The sequence below is a fragment of the Lolium perenne genome, chromosome 3, assembly GCF_019359855.2.
Source record: "Lolium perenne isolate Kyuss_39 chromosome 3, Kyuss_2.0, whole genome shotgun sequence".
NCBI lineage: Eukaryota > Viridiplantae > Streptophyta > Magnoliopsida > Poales > Poaceae > Lolium > Lolium perenne.
Genome location: NC_067246.2, coordinates 18,557,891 through 18,583,579, shown reverse-complemented (window position 1 = coordinate 18,583,579; position 25,689 = coordinate 18,557,891). Strand labels below are relative to the sequence as shown.

The window sequence follows — 25,689 nt, the reverse complement described above, 5'->3', positions numbered from 1 at the left end:
CTCCATGCAATGCAATGTTCATGGTTGACTTTAGCTCGCTTGCTAGCTTGCTTCCTCTTGCTAGCTAGCTTCTCACAAATGGAAGGCTAAAGACTGCTATTAAGCGAACTACATAGTTTCTTCAATTCTAAGTAGGTTTTCTTCCTGGACATGTTTCTCCCTTTCTCTGGTGCTTCCATTCAAGATCTGAATTATGTCTCTCTTTCTCTTATTTTTCAGTAGATTTCGCTTGATCTTGATCTCCTAGGAGGCTAGGACAACTCAGCGGGATCTTGGGAGTGGAAGGGGTGTGCAGACTGCGTGAGGTACTGAGGTGTTCTCCTGCTGGAGAAGAATGTCGGCCTGATTCTTGTTGCGGTTCTTTTATCAGTTATGTATTGGTCCTTCTTAGCAACAAGTCGTAGCTATTTAGGAGTGTGGGCTGAGGGAAGAAGTGTCTGTTTTTTTTTTTGAACAAAGAGGGGTCTAGAAGACCCCAGATGCTGCATTATATTATAAAAGACGGTGGGTACATTTTACAACAAGGACAATGCAAGAAAGAAAATAGAAACTGGTCCTTGGAATTTAACAGAAAGACCCTGCTAATAAAATTAGAAAGCAATCAAGTGCAAAGTCTTCTCCACCGTTGTCGATGTCGTCGGAGTCTCGCATCCGGCCTCCTGCAACCAGCAACCGGGGACGAACCACTTGGTGGCTAGGAGGAGTGTAGCGCCAGCCAAGGACTCCATCAAGGGCCTCCGTCTTGGAGGTTGAGGTAGCGCCGTCGAAGCAGCGATAGAAGTGGCCATCAAGAAGGCCGCAGATCATGGCGACACTCAGGTCAGCCATGTGATGAGCTCGAGGGTGGAGGGCCGCCTTTCGGCCATGGGAAGCAGAGGCAAGACAGCTCCAACCGTCACAAGTCCCCTGCTGAGGAACTCCAGGAAAACAAGCAGCACGATGCAGCAACCCAATCCCCAAACCAGTAGCATAAACCGGGGTATCCATGGTCGCCTGCAAAGATTTATTGAAGAAAAGAAAAGGGGGCAAAGGAGTGGGAGCAGAGGTAGCCGAAGCAGTACCTCGCCATGGACTTGGCCAAGGGGTGCCGGCATGGGATTCGGCCCTAGACGCACACCAATCTTCCACCTTACAGATATGGCCAAACGAAAGAATGATTGGGTGCAGTTCAGAGTCGGATCTTGATCCGACTGCCTCCTTATTATTCGCCAGGGAGAAGAAACGGAGAAGTAAACCTACAGCTATTAAAAGCCAAACCCCCTTCCCACCCATCGCCGGCCACCATGGCCACCGGCGACGAGGGGGAGAGGAGCCGGCTGTGGGAGCTGGAGGAAGAAGCAAGGACGGGCAGCACAGGGGCTGAAATCTCCGCAGGGGAAAAGTCGGGTATCAAACCCAGTAAACTTCTTATAGAGAGGACATAACACTCACCCCCAAGAGTAAGCTCAGGAAGAAGTCTCTGTTGAAGATTGATAACGGAATACTGGACTGAAAACAGCCGTTGCAACTCAATGTTGGGGTGAGGGAAGAGGCCGAAATGTGTCTGTTTGGTGAAACTGAAAACATACAGTTTTCTCGTTCTTTTTAATATTTTCGAGTGATACACTTGGCATATTCTTACAGGCTATAAAATGTGTCTGTTTCCAAATTTAAAAACAGGCAGCTGTTCAATAGTAACTTCCTATTTTTTGTACGGCGAAGAGGCTTGAATTGATTGCGATTCACGGACGAAAGAAGAAATAAAGCTGCAAAGTCAAGCCAAAACAAACTTGGAGTGTAATTTATTGAAATTCGCCATCCCTTGCAAGCACAAGCATTGGGCGCGTAACAATCAATAGTATCCATGCATCTAGTTAGCATTCAAAATACGGCAGCAACACTCTCCATGGTAGTTGCAGAAGCTCTCATCGAAGCTATGACCAAGCCATTTACAGTTAAGCTTGCAAAAACGATAATCGTCTGGCGTTGGGTGTGGCTTGTTGCAAGATAAAAAGCTTCCACACATATAGTCCTCCCTAGTTGTGCCTACGCAAGGAACAAGCATGGGTTACTCGAGAGTGTTTGAAAACCAAATATGAACAGATGGGCGTACGTACCTTCATTGCCCCGAGCTGCATCACATGCCAATGAAGTGGCAGACATCAGGAGAACTACCAAACATAGAACCCTGGTGTTGTTCTTGATAATTTCCATAAGGGGTGGTTCCAAATTTCGTTTTTCCTCGTGTAACAATATGTATTTCTTAGGGTTGATGTTTGTTGTGATATGCCCTTACGGTTGTATTATATAGAGGCATGACGAGATCTTTCCAGATTTCCATTTTGAAAACAAGATATTGAAAGATATTGAGGCATGACGAGATCTTTCCAGATTTCCATTTTGAAAACAAGATATTGAAAGATATTATCCAGATTTCCATTTTGAAAACAAGATATTGAAAGATATTGATAATATCTTTCAATATCTTGTTTTCAAAGTGGAAATCTGGAAAGATATCGTCATGCCTCTATATATAAAAAAAGTACCGCTTCCATGCCTGGCTAGCCCTCCGAGGCCGCTGCTGGACTGCGGACCGCCGGTTGCGGAAAGGGCTGCCATCTCACACGTTGTGCCCTCTCTGCTCCGCGGCGAACGAAACCTTAGACCACCTCTCCCTGCAATGCCCCTTCGCCATTGCTATCTGGACGGGCGTGTTTCAGCATGCGAGGATTGGCATCCTGCCACCGGTGGCGGACTCAACCCTCACCTCCTGGTGGCCGACGACGGTGGAGCGCTTGCCTAGCGCCACCTCCAAGGTTGCAAACTCCGCCATCATGCTCACCCTTCGGTCAATCTGGCTTGAGAGGAACGCTCGGGTCTTTGATACCACCGCGCCAAGGGTGTTTGCCTTGATAACTGCGGAGTGGGACATGTGGACCTCTTGTAGACGTGGGAGAGGGCGAGGGATAACTTGAGAGGTTTACGGCGCCACTAGGGTGTCCGTGTGGTGGTTGCCCTTTCATGACAAAATCAGGGTTGTAACAACATTTCTTCTCCTATTTGCTTAATGAAATGACGCGCAGATGTCCTGCGGGTTCTCGAAAAAAAGAAAGATATTGCATTACTTTCTACACATATTTTAAATTTCAAAAAAAAATGAAACAAAAAATTCGCACGTACATATTCATGTGCTATGCGCTCACAAAGTCGTTTCATAAAAAATGAACTTATCATGTGACGTATGTAAAAAAGACAAAATTCAGTGCTTAAAATAATGCTTTTCACAGGATAATTTTTCTCTTTTTTACATAGGTCACAAAAATATTATTTTTTCGTGAAACTTGACGCACACACATATATTATGGAGATGTACATGTAGAAATTTTTTTCAAAAATTTTCCAACCTTTGAAATATGTTTTGTTGGTAGAGGGAGCATGTGCACCCGGGAGCCGAATTGAATTTCTGCTTTAATATCACTCAGTAATTGATTGGTTAGTGATCTTTTTTTTTCTTTTCCTATTTGCCACGTCTGCATCTACAAAGGTGAAGTTCTCGAAAAGAGGGGAATGGTTCCCAATCCCATCATCGAGGGTGAACACCATCGAGGAAGGATCTGTTGGATAATTAGGCACAATTTTCATGATTAACTCCATAATATTAAGCATGGCAGCAGCAACTACTAACATGTGAAACTCGAACATACTAGATGCATTTATCAACATGAATAGTAGCAATGCAAACGTTAAAGCAACCATCGCTAAACAGATCGAGATGTATCGCACGTACCGATCTGGTGGAGGTGGCGATGGAGGTGTAGCAGATGATGTCATGGCAATAACGCTATTGTTGAGAAAGTTATTGATGACGAGTCGAAGTAGACGTCGTTGAAGACGATGATAGGCAGCACCGTCCGACTTGGACGGAAGACGACCCGTGATGAAGAGCTTCAGCAGTCGCGCAGAGCGCTTACCAAAAACCTAATTTGGAATCTCCCGTACAGGATCGAAAATGCGAGCGGTTCCGGAGACCCGCTCTCCCGTTTGTCGGTGCATGCCGGCGGGCGGGATGGAGTAGGCTACGATGGCGGCGCAAACAGAGAGAGGTGGCAAAACCCTAACTCATGTATTGGATGTGTTTCCGCGGTAGCCGGAAATATTACATAGGCTCAGGTAACCCTGGGCAACTGGGACATGCCGACATTGCACACACGTTTCGAGTCGGTTATAGATTGCCCACGGTTAGGAACCGACCCGAATCAACTAACTGCGGCACGTCTATTTAGGAATCTGTTCATTTTCCTGAACTGCAAAAAGAAAGGAAAGTCTCGGCTCGAGGCTCAATACATTCACCACGCGAGTAGAGTCGAGCAAACGAGGAGGAGGAGGAGCGCGCGTGTACCACTCCTCTTCGCACTCACTTACTAGAGGTGGAACAACCCACCTTATAAGGTAGTCTAACTTCCTCCCAAATAGTGGTGGAACAAAGGTTGGGTTACTACTATGGTGTAACATCAACAGGTCTCAAACCCATCGCCCTCGAAGCACTTTCGATCACATTACGTGATAGTCCCTTTGTAAAGTGATCTGCCGGGTTTTTGTCTATTTGAATACACTAGGAGGAAAAGGCTTATAGATGGGATGCCATTCTGTGGCGCACCAGCTTTGCGTGTGCCACATAATTTATTTCTGTGGCGCACCAGACAATGTGCGCCAGAGAAATAACGTACTTTTGTAGCGCACCTCACTCATATGCACCACCGAAATAAGGTGGGCCTCACCAACAACCATTGGTTTCACTATTTCTTTGACGCACAGGACCACGTGCGCCACAGAATTAAGACATTCTGGGGCATGCCATCCTGGGTGCGCCACAGAAAGTATTTTTGTGGCGCACGTGGAATGATGCGCCACAGAAAATACACATTTTTGTGGTGCACATGAGTTCCATGCGCCACATAAGTTTTTTGCTCCCCACGCACCTCCACCCCACCCCCCCCCCCCCCCCGTTGGACAATTTTTAGAATCGCAAAATTTAAAAAGAGTAAAAAGATACGAGAAAGTTAAGATTTTTCCTCCAACATTAAAAAATTCAAAAAAAAATCAAGGGCGCAACGTGTGCCCATGCGCCTAGAATTAAGCTCGGAATTTTGAATTTTCTGGCGCCCTCCTCCTTTCCTACACTTCACTTTCCACTTCTCCTCCTCTCCTCCACTTCTCCACTTCTTCTCCTCCTCCACTTCTCCACTTCTTCTCCTCCACTTCTCCTCCTCTCCTCTACTTCTCCACTTCTCCACTTATCCTCTCCTCCACTTCCCCAACTTCCTCTCCTCCACCCAGCCTCCTGCGACCTCCTCCTCTAGCGACCTTCACTTCTCCTCCTCCTCCACCTCCGGCCAGCCTCCTCCTCCTCCACACACCTCCGGCCGGCCTCCCCTTCCTCCTCCACCCACCTCCGGCCGGCCTCCTCCTCCTCCTGCACCCACCTCCGGCCAGCCTCCTCCTCCTCCATCAACCCACTCTAGCCGGCCTCCTCCTCCTCCTCCATCAACCCACTCTGGCCGGCCTCCTCCTCCTCCACCCACCTCCAGCCGGCCTCCTCCTCCTCCATCAACCCACTATGGCCGACCTCCTCCTCCTCCACCCAGCTCTTGCCGGCCTCCTCCACCCACCTCCCATCCCACCCCACCAACCCACCCACCTCTGGCGACCTCCAGAAAGTTTTTTAAAAAAGTTCGGCGACCCCAGATCTAGATCTAGATCTGGCCACCATTTTTTTAAAATTGAAAAAAATATTCTATGATGCACCACCCGCCGATGCGCCATAGAAATAAGACTTTCTCTTTCTGTGGCGTACCTTGCCTGGTGCGCCACAAAAATAATACTTTCTGTGGCGCATGGGCAGATGCGTCACAGAATTCTTATTTTTGTGGCGAGATTTCTGTGGCGCACCATCCATGCGCCACAGAATATGGATTTAGGTGGGCCACATATGAGCTTTTTCCTACTAGTGATATACGTAACAGTTCTTATTCCAGAGTTTTTATAATTTCCTGACAGACTTCAAACGTCTATTTACACGTCTTGGTGACTTCGCGTTATCCTTTAGAATTATCCACTTTGATGATTACAATTTAATTGTCACAATTCAAAAGGATTGCCAGAACAGGTTTTTCAACCACAGTCAAGTCTATCAAGAGCTCATGCAGCCATTCTGATTCAACAGTGGTTGTGTCTAAAGAAGTAAGTTCTGCTTCCATAGTTGAGATCGTCAATATGGTTTGTTTACAAGACCTCCATGATACTACGCCACCTCCAAAGGTAAATACATATCCACTAGTGGCGTAGAGATCATCTTCATCAGAGGTCCAATTCGAATCACTATATCCTTCAAGCATTGCTGAGTGCCTTGAATAGTGAATCTGTTATCACCAGATTTTGGCCAAATCAGGAGGTGGGCCGTAAGAGAGATGGGCTTGGAAGATTACACGTGGAAGATCTCTGAAGCGGCTTTGCATGAGGAATTTGGGCTGAATTGCCCGTATATCGTTAGTTATGGTGGATTGTATCTTAGATTAAAAATTAGAGTTTGTATCGTGCACGATGGGGATTATTCCCACGTTAGAAAGTCCCCTGGACTATAAATATGTATCTAGGGTTTTTGGAATAAACAACAACTCACGTTCAACCAAACAAACCAATCTCGGCGCATCGCCAACTCCTTCGTCTCGAGGGTTTCTATCTGGTAAGCGACATGCTGCCTAGATCGCATCTTGCGATCTAGGCAGCACAAGCTCCACGTTGTTCATGCGTTGCTCGTACTGAAGCCTTGTTGATGGCGAGCAACGTAGTTATCATAGATGTGTTAGGGTTAGCATTGTTCTTCGTATAACATGCTTACGTAGTGCAACCCTTGCATGTCTAGCCGCCCTCACACCTATCTCAGGTGTGGGGGCGGCACCCCGCTTGATCATTATTTAGTAGATCTGATCCGTTACGATTGCTCCTTGTTCTACAAGGATTAGTTTAATATCTGCAATAGTTAGGCCTTACAAAGGGGGGGAGGATCCAGCGGCACGTAGGGTGGCGTTCGCAAGTCCTAAACAGGATGTTCCGGGGATCAACTTCGTGTTGGTTTTTAGGCCTTGTTTAGGATCGGAAACTACGAGCACCGTGCGTGGCCGCGAGGCCCAACCTGGAGTAGGATGATCCGATTATGCGGTGAAAACCCTAAATCGTCGTAGATCTCATTAGCTTTATCTTGATCAAGCAGGACCACCATATATTCGTGCACCCCGTACGAATCATGGGTGGATCGGCTCCTTCAGCCGATTCACAGGATAACCTGAGAGCCGATCGAGGCTCGTATTTAATGTTTACGTGTATGCCATGCAGGAAACTAAGCGAGGCATCTCCATCACCTTCCTGGCCAGGTATAGGTCAGGTGGCACGCCCTTGCACCCAGCATCGGACGTGTGACCAGAAGTGCTTTGCGGGCCGTCGCTCGGAGGGGTCTCAGCCAGCCGCAGCTCTAGGCTCTTCCCGGCTCTACGGTGTTGACCCGTCGCTGCCCGTCGGTGGGTTTCTGACGTCAACACATTCTGGCACGCCCGGTGGGACTATCGTCTACATCAACCACGTCGCCATCTACATCCGAGATGGCGGACGGCACGCCAGTCACCTACGAGGAGCTGCCTGACGAACTCAAGAAGAGATATGACGAGATCAAGGCCACCCTCGAAGCCGACCTCATCGGCTCTTTTCAGAGAACCCGTTCCCATGGCATCAGATGGAAGGGATTCTCACCAGAAGGTGCACTCGATGGGATAGACCTCTCTGCCCCGTCGGAGGAACGCACTAGGGGCCTGCGGCAGGAGATCAACTACTTGGTGGCTCATTCGCTACACCGCCACTTTGAGAACCTGGTCAACACGTTGGAGCGTGTCGCTCTTCGCATGATCCAGGAGACCATGAGGCACCAGTACTCGCCGTCAGGACCAGCTCTCGGGACACATCAAGGAGAGTTGCCACTCCAGTCCCGTCCACCGCTGCCATATGCGTTGGCAGCACCAGAAGTGCCGGCTACACCGGCATTCGTCGTCTACAAGATCGGTGGTGACCCTAGAGACTACCAGTTCTTGACCGAGGCGCCTAAGGAGGTCCCTCACGGATACGCGTGCACGTATGTGCCGGATTGTGGCAACTGGGCACTCACAAACCAGGCCACAACATCAGGGACCTCTGGGAAGACAGGAGGAACGTCAGCAACAGAGCTTGAGAAGCAGACGTGGCTAGCTAAGTACGCCACCCCGACGAACCTCCAGAGCTCAGCTCCTGCAGCTTGGCTCGGAGCTGGAAAAGCAAACATGGCTGGCAAAGTACGCCACCCGGCGAATCTTCGTAGTTCAACTCCTACAGCCAGACAATGGATCAGATCAGTACTATGCGAGAGACCAGTTCGGCATGGTGCCGAAAAGGAGGGCAATCGGCTATTCCAAGCCGTACCCCGACGAGTACGAGATGATCCCGCTGCCACCTAAGTATCGGCTCCCTGATTTCTCCAAATTCAGTGGATCAGATGGCTCCAGCTCCATCGAGCACGTCGGCCGATATTTGGCACAACTAGGACCGGCTTCAGTGTCGGATCAGCTACGCGTGAGGCTCTTCTCACAGTCCCTCACGGGATCGGTTTTTGGATGGTATACCTCTTTGCCATCAAACTCCATCCAGACTTGGAAGCAGTTGGAAGAGCAGTTCCATATGCAGTACCATTCAGAGGCTTCCGAGTCTGGCATTGCCGATCTAGCACAACTACGTCAGAAGCGCGGAGAAACTGTGACAGAATACATCCAGCGCTTCAGGAATCTTAGGAACCGATGTTATTCGGTTCGTATAACTGAAAAAGAAGCAGTCGAGTTGGTAGTAGCAGGCCTTGCAACACAGCTTAAGGACATGGCCTCCCAAGCAGATTATCCCTCATTGGCGCACATGGTTCAGAAACTATCGGCATATGAACAGCGCCACCCGGACCTGTACCAAGACAAGTTCAAGCGTGCAGTAGTCCTGGTCGATGCAGAGGAAGACGAAGTTCCTGCGGGAGACCAAGAGGTAGCAGTGGCTGAATGGACTCGGGGAGGAACCCCAGTGCCCTGCAAATGGGTAAAGCCACCAGGCCCACCCAGGGGATTTGATTTTGATGTGACCAAGACTGAACAAATCTTCGACCTCCTGCTCAAGGAGAAACAGTTGACGATTCCTGAAGGTCTCAAATTCCCCACGGTGCAAGAGCTGAACGGAAAGCCATACTGCAAATGGCACAACTCGCTCTCCCATGCCACCAACGACTGCAGGGTATGGCGTCAGCACATCCAAGCGGCGATAGAGAAGGGGCGTCTAATTTTCAACCAGTACGCCATGAAGGTCGACACCCAGCCCTTCCCCGCCGTTAACATGGTAGAGTTCACCTACCCTGAAGGTTGCCAGCCAGGATCCTCGTTCAGCATCAACATGGTAGGACCTGGGAACCACTCTGGCAAAGATGGAGATGAGGGTAGCTGCTCTCGTAGCAAGGACACAGAGGAGGCCGCTCCACGCGATCGGCTCCGTCATGATGGCAAGCGCTACGTCACAGAGGGAGAAGTGAAGAACATAAGATATCAGCGACCCCTCTCTGACCACCTCCTCAACAAATATGTGAGTCAGTATGACCAACGCCGACGGTCCAGTTATGATGATGAAGGAGATCGTCTGGCTAGAGAAGCCAGAAGACATCGTCGGCACGATCGCGATGAGGAGGAGCACGAGCGCCGCACCACGGAAGGATCAAGGGAGCAAGATGACAACGCCAGCAGACCGGACTGCCCCTTCTTCAGACACTGCTGGGATTCAGGAATGAGCCGATTGCCCACAATCGGCAATTGCCCAGAATGCAACAAGAAGAAGAAGGAGGCAGCCAACGTGTCTGTATTCAAGCGCTTAGGGCCTCTCCCGCCACAGAGCAAACGTGCTGAGTCCCCTCGGTGGACAGATCTCGAGGATTCCGAAGACGAGGGACAAGAAGAAGAAGAGGACAGGTACCACCGTCCAAGGTGGTGCCCTGACGGACTCAGCCATTCACAAAAGCGCAGGGTTCAGCGATTGCGCGGCCTGGAGGAAGCTGAAAGGTTATACCTGCATACGCTAAGGAAGGCACGGCCTGATCTGGCTGCAAAAGTTCAGCGAACCCTGGATAAAGAGGGTCGTCCACGGAGAATGGAGTGGCGCCCCAAACAAAGGAAAGCCGATGATGAAACATCGGCTGGCACGAACATGGTGCTCGTTCTTCCGACAGAGCTTAGTGCTCCACGATTCTACAATGCACTCAAGGTGGACGACGGCAAGCGCATAAAGTCAGAGGTTGGGTTGGTTTTATCCAGCCTGACCGAGTAGCAAGAACACACCAATGAGCAAACAAGGCGAGGCTGATCCTTGTGATCGGCCCCAAAAATTATGAAGGGACATTACAGAACCTTCAGTCAGCGCTCCAATGGATATGGAGGCCGATTCCAGCAATCGGCCAAAATTATCTTCACCGCATATTCAGCACATGTTTTGCTTGTGTTCAGCGATGATCCACTGGGCAGCGGCCACGTCGGCAGATGAAAGTCAGCATGAATCCTTACGGAGCCGACGTGCAAGTGCAGTGCCCTGACTAACCATAGAAGCCGATATCTGCAGTCATTTGGCAGATTCGGCTCGGGGGGCATACAGTCAGATGAAGAACATGTGCAGGTAAATATGTGTAAACATGCGTGCAGTGAAACAGTGGGGGCCGATTAAGAAAAATCGGCCAAATAAAAAAAAATTCGCAAGAAGCGAAGCCGATGCGCAGCCATCGACTCTAGTACAGTCACACAAGACCAAGACCTGCTGGTTATATACTCAAAGTTCACGTCGACATCGACGTTCAGTGCAGGAAAGGAGCCGATCTGACTTCCAAGGCGCGAGGAGTGGACTGAAGAAGCTCGGGGGGCAGCTCACCCGAAAGGTTCTCTGCTCTAGAAAGCCGATTTTGTTGAAATCGGCTAGCTCTGCATGACTTGGGAACCGATGGCGACACGTTTGGTTAGTCCACTGATATGCTCGCCTTGATAGAAGGCTCGGGGGGCAATGGACTACATAGACATTTGGTTCTTAAGAAACCGATTGGAGTTGCATCGACCGACCCTGCATCGTGATCCTCTCTGAAAGCAGTTCCGGTTCGAAAGAAGATTGCTGAAGCTATGGAGAGGAATCAGAGAAGGAGGCCGTCGGCTTCTAATTTTGGACTGTCCTGTCGCTGCAAAGGGACTGGATTCTCAAAACAGCCGATGAACAGTCATCGGCTAAGGGATTGCGAAGAATTATGGTCCGATATCAAATCGCAGCCTGAAAGTGAGAAGTGCTTGACCGACGGGCGAATTGACATGAGAGGCCGGCTTCATTGGGCGTCCAAAAGAAAAGAAATCCGATACGTTGCTATCGGCCTTGGCGAGATAGGCGAAAGGAATGAAATTGGATTGATTGAAAGAACAATTTCATTAATTCAAGGGAGCGGCTTTATAAGAAAGAGCCGATGGCTCTCAAAAGAGGGATCTGGTGCCTAGTGCACTGCTACTACTAGTCCTATTCTACTAGTCATCGCTGTCCTCGTCATCACCGCCGTCGATGTCATCGGCGCTGCTCCCGGGAAGCTCCTCGTCGCTGCTGCCCCAGCCATCGGCCGGAGCCTCTTCCTCCTCGTCATCATCATCATCCTCGCTGTCCGCCCAGGAGCGGAAGCGCTTGGTTGGCGGGTACCCGGCGGAAGAGGAAGATTCATCTTCCTCCTCCTCTTCTCCTTCTTCGTCGTCATCTTCGTCCTCGCTGTCCGCCCACATGCGGGAGCGCTTCTTCGGCGGGAGCTTGGCGGAGGGGGAGGCCTTGGCCTTCGCTACTTCTCCTTCTTTCTTCTCATTGGTGGAGGAGAGGGGGTTCACCTCGGAGTGAAGGCTGTCCTCGTTCTTCTTCTTCGACGAGGATTGGGGGAAGAGGCTTGAGAAGGAAGAGGAAGAGGAAGACATGGCTGAGGGAGAAGAGGGTTTTTTGGGTGCCGATGGCTGGAACAGAGGAAGGGGATGAAGAGAGCTAATCAATCGGCACATTTAAATAATGAGAAGCCTGGTGGAAGTTTAATGCCATTATAGTTTCCGAGGAGATGACGCCAGAGCTATCGAATTTTGCAGAGAAGCTGAGAAGACAGGGCATAATGATAACGGATACTACGACAGCTCTGCTCTGCCACGACATGACCCTTCAGAGGAAAAAACAGAGTGGTTTTGGAATTATCATTGCCAAAACCAGGGGGGCATGTGTTATCACCAGATTTTGGCCAAATCAGGAGGTGGGCCGTAAGAGAGATGGGCTTGGAAGATTACACGTGGAAGATCTCTGAAGCGGCTTTGCATGAGGAATTTGGGCTGAATTGCCCGTATATCGTTAGTTATGGTGGATTGTATCTTAGATTAAAAATTAGAGTTTGTATCGTGCACGATGGGGATTATTCCCACGTTAGAAAGTCCCCTGGACTATAAATATGTATCTAGGGTTTTTGGAATAAACAACAACTCACGTTCAACCAAACAAACCAATCTCGGCGCATCGTCAACTCCTTCGTCTCGAGGGTTTCTATCCGGTAAGCGACATGCTGCCTAGATCGCATCTTGCGATCTAGGCAGCACAAGCTCCACGTTGTTCATGCGTTGCTCGTACTGAAGCCTTGTTGATGGCGAGCAACGTAGTTATCATAGATGTGTTAGGGTTAGCATTGTTCTTCGTATAACATGCTTACGTAGTGCAACCCTTGCATGTCTAGCCACCCTCACACCTATCTCAGGTGTGGGGGCGGCACCCCGCTTGATCATTATTTAGTAGATCTGATCCGTTACGATTGCTCCTTGTTCTACAAGGATTAGTTTAATATCTGCAATAGTTAGGCCTTACAAAGGTGGGGAGGATCCAGCGGCACGTAGGGTGGCGTTCGCAAGTCCTAAACAGGATGTTCCGGGGATCAACTTCGTGTTGGTTTTTAGGCCTTGTTTAGGATCGGCTTACGAGCACCGTGCGTGGCCGCGAGGCCCAACCTGGAGTAGGATGATCCGATTATGCGGTGAAAACCCTAAATCGTCGTAGATCTCATTAGCTTTATCTTGATCAAGCAGGACCACCATATATTCGTGCACCCCGTACGAATCATGGGTGGATCGGCTCCTTGAGCCGATTCACAGGATAACCTGAGAGCCGATCGAGACTCGTATTTAATGTTTACGTGTATGCCATGCAGGAAACTAAGCGAGGCATCTCCATCACCTTCCTGGCCAGGTATAGGTCAGGTGGCACGCCCTTGCACCCAGCATCGGACGTGTGACCAGAAGTGCTTTGCGGGCCGTCGCTCGGAGGGGTCTCAGCCAGCCGCAGCTCTAGGCTCTTCCCGGCTCTACGGTGTTGACCCGTCGCTGCCCGTCAGTGGGTTTCTGACGTCAACAGAATCCCATACTCATTATACCACATAGGTAGCGCATGACCATATCAAGTGCATTCTAATGATCAATACCCGGGTTTGACATGAACCTACTCAAGTCTCTAACAAAAAAAGATATGTCAGGTCTAGTCGCGCTCGCTAAGTACATGAGTGGGTCAATGATCTGAGAATATTTCAATTGATTTATGGCAATCTTCCGGTTCTTGTGTAATGTCACACTGGGATCATAAGGTGGAGAAGACTTGTTATCAATATAGCCGAACCGGCTCCGGATCTTCTCAACATAGTTGGATTGTGTTAGAGTAATCCCACTCTAGTTCGTAATTAGCTTGATGTTCAGAATCACATCAGCTTCTTCCAGATCTTTCATATCAAAGCTACTTAACAAGAAAGACTTGACTTCGTTTATTACTTTCAAGTTTGTGCCAAAGATCATAATATCATCCACATATAAACAAAGTATAACCCCTACGCCCATACGATGGCGATAGTAAACACACTTGTCAGCCTCATTAACAACAAAGCCTACAGAAGTTAAATTTCTGTAAAACTTCTCATGCCATCGCGTATGTGCTTGTTTCATGCCATTGCTTAGGTGTTTGTTTCAGACCATATTATATGAATAATGCATATAATATTTGATAATAAAAATAAAAAAAATAAATGAGTAAAAACATAATTATTTCATATCCAAATCACTCACATTTTTCTAATAATAAATCATATATTATTTATCCAAATCCGGTTTATAGATTTCAAGATATTAGTTATTTGGCCATATTATATGATTAATGCATATATTATTTGATGATAATAATAATAATAAATGAATAAAAACATAATTATTTCATATTAAAATCACTCACATTTTTCTAATAATAAATCATATATTGTTTGTCCAATTCTGGTTTATAGATTTCAAGATATTAATTATTTGACCATATTATATGAATAATGCATATATCATATGATAATAATAATAATAAATGAATAAAAAATAATTATTTCATATTCAAATCACTCACATTTTTTAATAATAAATCATATATTATTTGTTCAATTCTGGTTTATAGATTGTTTTTGGTTTCAAAAAATACAGAAATGTGACACAATGGTATAAGAGTTAATAGAATTGATATGGTATTATTTACAACAAGGTACAATCATATTCACGGGAGCGCAGCAGGAAAGAACTAAGAAGTTAAGGATGCTGAGGGTGGAGTAGTGTGCGGGTGGGTGACCGACCGAGAAGTGATGACCAAGCTACAAGTTGACTACAGATTAAGTGTAATTAGTAGTAAATTGTCCAAATGAGAGAGTAACAAGTCAAACAAAAAAATGAAATTAGGAAAATAAAAAACATAATTATTGAAAATAATATTAAGTCGCGGTAGGGATTACAGGTCGGGACTAAAGGTTCTCCAGCCCAAACCCTGTATCGCGGCCACGTGAAGAGCCATTTATCCCGACTGGTAACTAGGCCGGACCTTTAGTCCCACATGTATAGTCGCGGTTGGAAAACCGGGACTAGAGCCCATTACAGGCCGCGACTGAATATCGTGTCTCCACTAGTGCAGAACAGAAGGTTTAACAAATATTCCTAAAGTCGTTAAAAACCCGAAAGAGTCGAACTTGGGCCTACCCAAGTATGGATATTAGCACTGGTAGAGGATACGCGTCACTGATAGAGGTTTTACCACTAAACTATACCCGCTACATGTAGATTATGATATAAACAGTACCCTTTGTCAAGCATATCCAAAGATTAATAACACTGAGCCGTTGGTATTTCTACTTGGATCGCTGGCCTTTACTTTAGGATTTAGATAGCCCCTCCCCTCGGGTATATAAAATACTTACATCTTTTCTTACCATGCCAATAGCTTCTGAATCAAATGTATGTATTTCAACCGCCGCTATAAGCGTACAATATGGATTGCCCTGGAGTAGCGCAAACGTTACGTGTTAGGTAGCACGAGCCAGAGGCAGCAACATTCAATGGGCTTACGGAAAATGTGAAAGACTTCAACGAACACAATCTTATATTTTGTCCGCAAAAGAGAAATGTTGTAATTTTTTTACAGCGGAGATGCTTGAATTGATTACAATTTCGCTGACGAAAGCACAAAGCTGCAAAGTCAAGCCAAAACCAACTTGTAGTATAATTTATTGAAACTCACCATCCCTTGCAAGCACAAGCATTGGGCGCGTGACAATCTATAGTATCCATGTATCTACTTAGCAGTCAAAAGACGGCAGCAACACTCTCCATGGTAGTTGCAGAAGCTATTATCGAAGCTATGACCAAACCATTCACAGTTAAGCTTGCACACACTAACATCGTTTGGCGTTGGGTGTGGCTTGTTGCACGATAAAAAGCTTCCACACATATAGTCCCATCCAGTTGTGCCTGCGCAAGGACCAAGCATGGGTTACTCGATAGTGTTTGAAAACCAAATATGAACAGATGGGTGTACGTACCTTCGTTGCCCCGAGCTGCATCACATGGCAATGAAGTGGCAGACATCAGGAGAACTACCAAACATAGAACCCTGGCGTTGTTCTTGATAATTTCCATCAGGAGTGGTTCCAAATTTCTGTTTTCCTCGTGTAACAATATGTATTTCTTAGGGTTGATGCTTGTTGTGATATACCCTTACGGCTGTATTATATGGAGGCTCGACGAGATCTTTCAGGATTTTCCATTTTGAAAGCAAGATTTTGAAAGATATTGCATTACTTTCTACATTAATGTTTTTATGTTTGCTTCTATATGTAGTGAATCGGTGCCAATAAATATATTATATACACGTACCAAAAAAATCTTCTGGACAACCTAGTTATTAAATATTGCCTATTCAATATATTAGACTACCCACAATGGGAGTATCATAGGTAGTATCATGCATTCCATGCATGCAAAATGCTGATGTGGCAGTGCAATTAAAGATGAGCGAGAGTTTACTAGTATCATAGGTAGATACCGTATCATAGCACATACTACTAGAAAAAATAATGTCAAGTAAATCTTGTACACATATTTGCATTGAGATTCTACAAAACAATTAATATATGGAGACTATGATACTAGTATATGATACCATGCATTGTGGAGATATTAACATGTAGTAGTATCATACGCATGATACTTCTATATGATACTATGCATTGTGACTAGTCTTAGTTAGTACTTTGAAATACCCTTAATTAATATCGCTCAGTAATTGATTGGTTAGTGATCTTTCTTTTCTTCTCGTTTCTGCCACGTCTGCATCTACAAAGGTGAAGTTCTCGAAAAGTGGGGAATTGTACCCAATCCCATCATCGAGGGTGAACACTATCAAGGAAAGATCTAGACCATCCACTCGGGCTCTGAGGGCAATCCTCCTAGACAAAATAAGTTCTATTGGAAGAAGGTGGTAGCCTTTTCTCTGGAAAAGAATGCTTGGCATGGGCCAAACATGTGGTGAAGTGGGCATGAATCGAAGCTAGCGGACCAAGGTATAATCATCATCCTTGAAAGGACCTCCTCTCATGGACGATGTGATCCTCTTTTAAAAACCAAATCACTTGGATATTGACGTTTGCGCAGCCTTAATGGAGTATTTCATGGAAGTGTTGTTATCACCAGGATTTGACCGATTTAGAGGTGGGCCGTGATCAAGATGGACTTGAAGATTATATACATAGAAGAATTACGTGAATCGGCCTTACATGCAAAGTTTGGGCTAGTTGGCCCGTGTATCTGTAACATAGTAGGATACGTGTCGTTTAGGTAAAGTTTGTCTCGTGCACGGTGGGGATTATTCCCACGTTAGAAAGTCCCCTGGACTATAAATATGTATCTAGGGTTTATGGAATAAACAACAACCAACGTTCAACCACAAATCAATCTCGGCGCATCGCCAACTCCTTCGTCTCGAGGGTTTCTACCGGTAAGCATCATGCTGCCTAGATCGCATCTTGCGATCTAGGCAGCACAAGCTTTATGTTGTTCATGCGTTGCTCGTACTGAAGCCTTTTTGATGGCGAGCAACGTAGTTATCTTAGATATGTTAGGGTTAGCATTGTTCTTCGTATCATATGCTATCGTAGTGCAACCCTTGCATATCTAGCCGCCCTCACACCTATCTTAGGTGTGGGGGCGGCACCCCGCTTGATCATTATTTAGTAGATCCGATCCGTTACGGTTGCTCCTTGTTCTTCAAGGATTAGTTTAATATCTGCAATAGTTAGGCCTTACAAAGGGTTGGAGGATCCAGCGGCACGCAGGGTGTCGTTTGCTAGTCCTAGACAGGATGTTCCGGGGATCAACCTCGTGTTGGTTTTTAGGCCTTGTCTAGGATCGGCTTACGATCACCGTGCGTGGCCGCGAGGCCCAATCGTGAGTAGGATGATCCGATTATGCGGTGAAAACCCTAAATCGTCGTAGATCGCATTAGCTTTATCTTGATCAAGCAGGACCACCATATATTCGTGCACCTCGTACGAATCATGGGTGGATCGGCTCCTTGAGCCGATTCACAGGATAACCTGAGAGCCGATCGAGGCTCGTATTTAATGTTTACGTGTATGCCATGCAGGAAACTAAGCGAGGCATCTCCATCACCTTCCTGACCAGGTATAGGTCAGGTGGCACGCCCTTGCATCAGCATCGGACGTGTGTACCAGAGGCTTTGCGGGCCGTCGCTCGGAGGGACCAGGGCCAACCGCAGCCCTAAGTTGTTCCCGGCTCTACTGTGTTGCCCGTCGCTGCTCGCCGGTGGGTTTTGACCGCAACACATTCTGGCACGCCCGGTGGGACCAGCTTCGACGTCAACCACATCGCCATCTACATCTGAGATGGCGGACGGCACGCCAGTCACGTACGAGGATCTGACCGAGGAGCTCAAGAAGAAGTATGACGAGGTCAAAACGATCCTCGAAGCCGACCTCATCGGCTCGTTTCACAGGACCCGTTCACATGGCATCAGGTGGAAAGGGTTCTCACCTCAAGGTGCGCTCGATGGAATAGACCTATCCGCCCCATCGGAAGAACGCACCAGGTCCCTGCGGCAGGAGATCAACTACATGGTGGCTCACTCGCTACACCGCCACTCTGAGAACCTGGTGAACACTTTGGAGCGTGTCGCTCTTCGGGTGATCCAGGAGATCATGAGACATCAGTACCCGCCGTCAGGACCAGCTCTCGGGACACATCAAGGAGAGTTGCCACTCCAGTCCCGTCCACCGCTGCCATTTGCGTGGGCAGCACCAGAAGTGCCGAACTCATCGGCATTCGTCGTCTACAAGATCGGTGGTGACCCTAGTGACTGCCAGTTCTTGCAGGAGGCGCCTAAGGAGATCCCTCACGGGTACATGTGCACATACGTGCCAGACTGCGGTAACTGGGCGCTCACAAACCAGGCCGCAACATCAGGGACTTCTGGGAAAACAGGAGGAGCGTCAGCGACAGATCTTGAGAAGCAAACGTGGCTAACTAAGTACGCCACTCCGACGAACCTCCAGAGCCCAGCTCCTGCAGTTGGCTCAGAGCTGGAAAAGCAAGCATGGCTGGCTAAATACGCCACCCCGGCGAATCTTCAGAGTTCGACTCCTGCAGCCAGCACCGCGGATCAGATCAGTACGATCCTGAGAGACCAGTTCGGCATGGTGCCGAAAAGGAGGACAATCGGCTATTCCAAGCCGTACCCCGACGAGTACGAATTGGTCCCGCTACCACCCAAATATCGGCTCCCTGATTTCTCCAAGTTCAGTGGATCAGATGGTTCCAGCTCCATCGAGCATGTGAGCCGATATTTGGCACAACTAGGAACGGCCTCAGCGTCGGATCCACTACGCGTGAGGTTCTTCGCACAGTCCCTCACGGGATCGGCTTTCGGGTGGTACACTTCGTTGCCACCAGACTCGATCCGGACCTGGAAGCAGTTGGAAGAACAGTTCCACATGCAGTATCACTCAGACGCTTCCGAGTCTGGCCTTGCCGATCTAGCACAAATACGTCAGAAGCGTGGAGAAACTGTGGCAGAATACATCCAGCGCTTCAGAAATCTTTGGAACCGATGTTATTCGGTTCGTGTGACTGAAAAGGAAGTAGTCGAGTTGGCAGTGGTGGGCCTTGCATCACAAATCAAGGACATGGCCTCTCAAGCAGACTACCCTTCACTGGCGCACATGGTTCAGAAACTGTCGGCATATGAACAGCGCCACCCGGACTTGTACCAGGACAAATTCAAGCGTGCAGTAGTCCTGGTCGAGGCCGAGGAAGACGAAGTTTCTGCGGGAGATCAAGAGGTAGCAGTGGCTGAATTGACTCGGGGGGCAACCCCCGTGTCCTGCAAATGGGTTAAGCCACTGATACGTCTCCGACGTATCGATAATTTCTTATGTTCCATGCCACATTATTGATGATATCTACATGTTTTATGCACACTTTATGTCACATTCGTGCATTTTCTGGAACTAACCTATTAACAAGATGCCGAAGTGCCAGTTCCTGTTTTCTGCTGTTTTTGGTTTCAGAAATCCTAGTAACGAAATATTCTCGGAATCGGACGAAATCAACGCCCAAGTTCCTATTTTCACCGGAAGCATCCAGAACACCCGGGAAGGACCAGAGGGGGGGCACTGGGCCCCCAGACCATAGGCCGGCGCGGCCCAGGCCCTGGCCGCGCCACCCTATGGTGTCGTCGCCCCTTCGACCCTCCTGCGCCGCCTCTTCGCCTATTTAAAGCCTCCGTTGCGAAAACCCTGATGCGTTGGACGAAACCCACAGAAACCTTCCAGAGCCGCCGCCATCGCGAAGCCAAGATCTGGGGGACAGGAGTCTCTGTTCCGGCACGCTGCCGGAACGGGGAAGTGCCCCCGGAAGGCTTCTCCATCGACACCGCTGCCATCTCCACTGCCATCTTCATCACCGCTGCTGCTCCCATGAGGAGGGAGTAGTTCTCCATCGAGGCTCGGGGCTATACCGGTAGCTATGTGGTTCATCTCTCCCATGTACCTCAATACAATAATCTCATGAGCTGCTTTACATGATTGAGGTTCATATGAGTTTGTATCACAATTTATCTATGTGCTACTCTAGCAAAGTTATTAAAGTAGTTATATTCCTCCTGCACGTGTGTAAAGGTGACAGTGTGTGCACCGTGTTAGTACTTGGTTTATGCTATGATCATGATCTCTTGTAGATTGCGAAGTTAACTATTGCTATGATAATATTGATGTGATCTATTCCTCCTACATATGCATGAAGGTGACAGTGTGCATGCTATGTTAGTACTTGGTTTAGTCTTTTGATCTATCTTACACTATAAGGTTACTTAAATATGAACAAATTGTGGAGCTTGGTAACTCCGGCATTGAGGGTTCGTGTAATCCTACGCAATGCGTTCATCATCCAACAAAAGTGTAGAGTATGCATTTATCTGTTCTGTTATGTGATCAATGTTGAGAGTGTCCACTAGTGAAAGTGTAATCCCTAGGCCTTGTTCCTAAATACTGCTATCGCTGCTTGTTTATCGTTTCTTTGCGTTACTACTGCTGCAATACTACCACCATCAACTACACGCCCGCAAGCTATTTTCTGGCACCGTTGCTACTGCTCATATATATTCATACCACCTGTATTTCACTATCTCTTCGCCGAACTAGTGCACCTATTAGGTGTGTTGGGGACACAAGAGACTTCTTGCTTTGTGGTTGCAGGGTTGCATGAGAGGGATATCTTTGAACTCTTCCTCCCTGAGTTCGATAAACCTTGGGTGATCCACTTAAGGGAAAACTTGCTGCTGTTCTACAAACCTCTGCTCTTGGAGGCCCAACACTGTCTACATGAATAGAAGCGTGCGTAGACATCAAGTAATTTTCTGGCGCCGTTGCCGGGGACCAGAAAGCTACACAACAGGGATTTCCTCCCTCGTCAACCACGCGCCAGTCCTGGACAGCATCAAGCTATTTTCTGGCGCCGTTGCCGGGGAGGAAAGGTAAAAGGTACTCACACTCCGGACCTCGGCTACTAAGCTATTTTCCGGCGTCGTAAGTACTCGAAGCTATTTCCTTTTGATCCTGCAATTGCAACTTTTTGTTTCTTGTTTACACTAGTTTGGCATAATGGACAACAATGAGCTTTTTATTCTATTTCCTGAGTTAAGACATGGATGGTTTGATCCGAAAATTAAAAAACCCATGGAACATATTAGTATGAACACTTTGAATACCATTGTTGCTAATGATATGGAAAATTCTAAGCTTGGGGAAGCTGGTTTTGATGAGCATGATCTTTTTAGTCCCCCAAGCATTGAGGAGAAAATTTTCTTTGATGATACTTTGCCTCCCATATATGATGATGATAATGATAGTGGTCTTTTGGTGCCACCTACTATGGAGAGTAAATTTTGTTATGATTACAATATGCCTCCTATATTTGATGATAGCTACTTTGTTGAATTTGCTCCCACTACAACTACTAATAAAATTGATTATGCTTGTGTGGAGAGTAATAATTTTATGCATGAGACTCATGATAAGAATGCTTTATGTGATAGTTATATTGTTGAGTTTGCTCATGATGCTACTGAAAGTTATTATGAGAGAGGAAAATATGGTTGTAGAAATTTTCATGTTACTAAAACACCTCTCTATGTGCTGAAATTTTTGAAGCTACACTTGTTTTATCTTCCTATGCTCGTTACTTTGCTCTTCATGAACTTGTTTATTTACAAGATTCTTATGTATAGGAAGCATGTTAGACTTAAATGTGTTTTGAATTTGCCTCTGGATGCTCTCTTTTGCTTCAAATACTATTTCCTACGAGTGCATCATTAAAACTGCTGAGCCCATCTTAATGGCTATAAAGAAAGAACTTCTTGGGAGATAACCCATGTGTTATTTTGCTACAGTACTTTGTTTTATATTTGTGTCTTGGAAGTTGTTTACTACTGTAGCAACCTCTCCTTATCTTAGTTTTGTGTTTTGTTGTGCCAAGTAAAGTCTTTGATAGTAAAGTCAATACTAGATTTGGATTACTGCGCAGAAACTGTTTTCTTGCTGTCACGAATCTGGGCCTAATTCTCTGTAGGTAACTCAGAAAATTATGCCAATTTACGTGAGTGATCCTCCGATATGTACGCAACTTTCATTCAATTTGAGCATTTTCATCTGAGCAAGTCTGGTGCCATTTTAAAATTCGTCTTTACAGACTGTTCTGTTTTGACAGATTCTGCCTTTTATTTCGCATTGCTTCTTTCGCTGTGTTGGGTGGATTTCTTTGTTCCATTACCTTCCAGTAGCTTTGGGCAATGTCCAGAAGTGTTAAGAATGATTGTGTCACCTCTGAACATGTGAGTTTTTGATTATGCACTAACCCTCTAATGAGTTTGTTTCGAGTTTGGTGTGGAGGAAGTTTTCAAGGGTCAAGAGAGGAGGATGATATACTATGATCAAGGAGAGTGAAAGCTCTAAGCTTGGGGATGCCCCAGTGGTTCACCCCTGCATATATCAAGAAGACTCAAGCGTCTAAGCTTGGGGATGCCCAAGGCATCCCCTTCTTCATCGACAACATTATCAGGTTCCTCCCCTGAAACTATATTTTTATTCCATCATATCTTATGTGCTTTGCTTGGAGCGTCGGTTTGTTTTTGTTTTTGTTTTGTTTGAATAAAATGGATCCTAGCATTCATTGTATGGGAGAGAGACACGCTCCACTGTAGCATATGGACAAGTATGTCCTTAGTTTCTACTCATAGTATTCATGGCGAAGTTTCTTCTTCGTTAAATTGTTATATGGTTGGAATTGGAAAATGATACATGTAGTAATTGCTATAAATGTCTTGGGTAATGTGATACTTGGCAATTGTTGTGCTCATGATTAAGCTCTTGCATCATATGCTTTGCACCCATTAATGAAGAAATACATAGAGCATGATATAATTTGGTTTGCATATTTGGTTTCTCTAAGGTCTAGATAATTTCTAGTATTGAGTTTGAACAACAAGGAAGACGGTGTAGAGTCTTATAATGTTTTCAATATGTCTTTTATGTGAGTTTTGCTGCACCGGTTCATCCTTGTGTTTGTTTCAAATAACCTTGCTAGCCTAAACCTTGTATCGAGAGGGGATACTTCTCATGCATCCAAAATACTTGAGCCAACCACTATGCCATTTGTGTCCACCATACCTACCTATTACATGGTATTTTCCGCCATTCCAAAGTAAATTGCTTGAGTGCTACCTTTAAAATTCCATCATTCACCTTTGCAATATATAGCTCATGGGACAAATAGCTTAAAAACTATTGTGGTATTGAATATGTACTTATGCACTTTATCTCTTATTAAGTTGGTTGTTGTGCGATAACCATGTTTCTGGGGACGCCATCAACTATTCTTTGTTGAATATCATGTGAGTTGCTATGCATGTTCATCTTGTCTGAAGTAAGAGAGATCTACCACCTTATGGTTAAGCATGCATATTGTTAGAGAAGAACATTGGGCCGCTAACTAAAGCCATGATCCATGGTGGAAGTTTCAGTTTTGGACATATATCCTCAATCTCAAATGAGAAAAATTAATTGTTGTTACATGCTTATGCATAAAAGAGGAGTCCATTATCTGTTGTCTATGTTGTCCCGGTATGGATGTCTAAGTTGAAGAATAATCAATAGCGAGAAATCCAATGCGAGCTTTCTCCTTAGACCTTTGTACAGGCGGCATAGAGGTACCCCATTGTGACACTTGGTTAAAACATGTGCATTGTGATGATCCGGTAGTCCAAGCTAATTAGGACAAGGTGCGGGCACTATTAGTATACTATGCATGAGGCTTGCAACTTGTAAGATATAATTTACATGATACATATGCTTTATTACTACCGTTGACAAAATTGTTTCATGTTTCCAAAATCAAAGCTCTAGCACAAATATAGCAATCGATGCTTTTCCTCTATGAGGACCATTCTTTTACTTTATTGATGAGTCAGTTCACCTATTTCTCTCCACCTCAAGAAGCAAACACTTGTGTGAACTGTGCATTGATTCCTACATACTTGCATATTGCACTTATTATATTACTCTATGTTGACAATATCCATGAGATATACATGTTACGAGTTGAAAGCAACCGCTGAAACTTAATCTTCTTTTGTGTTGCTTCAACACCTTTACTTTGAATTATTGCTTTATGAGTTAACTCTTATGCAAGACTTATTGATGCTTGTCTTGAAGTGCTATTCATGAAAAGTCTTTGCTATATGATTCACTTGTTTACTCATGTCATATACATTGTTTTGATCGCTGCATTCACTACATATGCTTTACAAATAGTATGATCAAGATTATGATGGCATGTCACTCCAGAAATTATCTGTGTTATCGTTTTACCTGCTCGGGACGAGCAGAACTAAGCTTGGGGATGCTGATACGTCTCCGACGTATCGATAATTTCTTATGTTCCATGCCACATTATTGATGATATCTACATGTTTTATGCACACTTTATGTCACATTCGTGCATTTTCTGGAACTAACCTATTAACAAGATGCCGAAGTGCCAGTTCCTGTTTTCTGCTGTTTTTGGTTTCAGAAATCCTAGTAACGAAATATTCTGGGAATCGGACGAAATCAACGCCCAAGTTCCTATTTTCACCGGAAGCATCCAGAACACCCGGGAAGGACCAGAGGGGGGGCACTGGGCCCCCAGACCATAGGCCGGCGCGGCCCAGGCCCTGGCCGCGCCGCCCTATGGTGTCGTCGCCCCTTCGACCCTCCTGCGCCGCCTCTTCGCCTATTTAAAGCCTCCGTCGCGAAATCCCTGATGCGTTGGACGAAACCCACAGAAACCTTCCAGAGCCGCCGCCATCGCGAAGCCAAGATCTGGGGGACAGGAGTCTCTGTTCTGGCACGCTGCCGGAACGGGGAAGTGCCCCCGGAAGGCTTCTCCATCGACACCGCTGCCATCTCCACCGCCATCTTCATCACCGCTGCTGCTCCCATGAGGAGGGAGTAGTTCTCCATCGAGGCTCGCGGCTATACCGGTAGCTATGTGGTTCATCTCTCCCATGTACCTCAATACAATAATCTCATGAGCTGCTTTACATGATTGAGATTCATATGAGTTTGTATCACAATTTATCTATGTGCTACTCTAGCAAAGTTATTAAAGTAGTTCTATTCCTCCTGCA

The 25,689-nt window shown here is 46.4% G+C and overlaps 1 long non-coding RNA gene across 1 annotated transcript; it reads right to left on the bottom strand.

Annotated features, from left to right (window-relative positions):
- Positions 1 to 466: 466 nt before the first annotated feature.
- LOC127341084 (uncharacterized) lies at positions 467 to 2,240 on the bottom strand. The gene is made up of 2 exons (XR_007875188.1): positions 2,097 to 2,240; positions 467 to 2,025 (listed from the first exon to the last, which is right to left on the bottom strand). It is a non-coding gene; the product is annotated as an uncharacterized lncRNA (long non-coding RNA).
- Between the last annotated feature and the right edge of the window lie 23,449 nt (positions 2,241 to 25,689).